Below are 899 nucleotides of genomic sequence, written 5' to 3'. Positions count from 1 at the left end.
TGAGGACGCTGAACAGAGCCCAGTCTCTTTGCTGTTTTGCAGCCACATTTAATGCGTTTGAGCCCTGACATTCAAAGGACAAATAACTTTTGTAGTAAAAGTAAACATTATTTTATGGCACAGCTGTGACTGTGGACCTGTGAGGACAAATCGCACAGCAGGTGAGACTAAGCCTTTTAAACTCATGCTTCTCATCAGTTAATGTAGGAAAACATATGCAAAATGTTTATTCATTAGTGGATTCACTTATTTTTGTTATAAGCCAGTATTGCTATTCTCAGTACAGCTGGTGGTTTCATTTTAGCAAAGAACATGACTAATTTAGTCAGCAGATGGTTAAATCTAGGCCAGTTCTGTTTAAAAATGGAACTTTTAGCCCAGAGGGCTGCAGCTTCTCATTATATGTTTAACTGAACTGCTTGAGGTTGTCTGACATGGGTTATGGCATGACAGGCACACTTAATTAATAAAACTTATAAGTACTTAGTTTCAGAAAACATTCTTATATATATATATATAAGAATGTTTTAACATTACTAAAACATGTTTTGACATTCTTATATATAACATTAGGACCCCACAAATTAGTACATACTAGCGTGTGTGTGTAAGGAATGAGGTACGAGAGGCTGTGCTGGACAGCATGCTTCATGTACCTTATTGCTTTTATAAAACAGTTACCATACAATAAAAAATATTAAAACCAAAAATTGATGTATTAATATGTAACTTTTTTGAAGTAAGTTTGTTAAATGCTGTCCTTCAGCTAAAAAAATAGTTCCTGACAGCAACAGTAAATAACAAGACAATGTTCTGATGTAACATGCCTCATCTTATGGAGCTCAAATAAAAACAGAATAGTAACTGTTCTCATCCACTGTGTCATTTATTTGTTTAAC

This window comes from Sinocyclocheilus grahami, unplaced genomic scaffold (genome assembly GCF_001515645.1).
Source record: "Sinocyclocheilus grahami isolate Dianchi unplaced genomic scaffold, SAMN03320097.WGS_v1.1 scaffold233.1, whole genome shotgun sequence".
In the NCBI taxonomy this organism is placed as follows: domain Eukaryota; kingdom Metazoa; phylum Chordata; class Actinopteri; order Cypriniformes; family Cyprinidae; genus Sinocyclocheilus; species Sinocyclocheilus grahami.
This window is presented reverse-complemented; position numbering follows the sequence as displayed.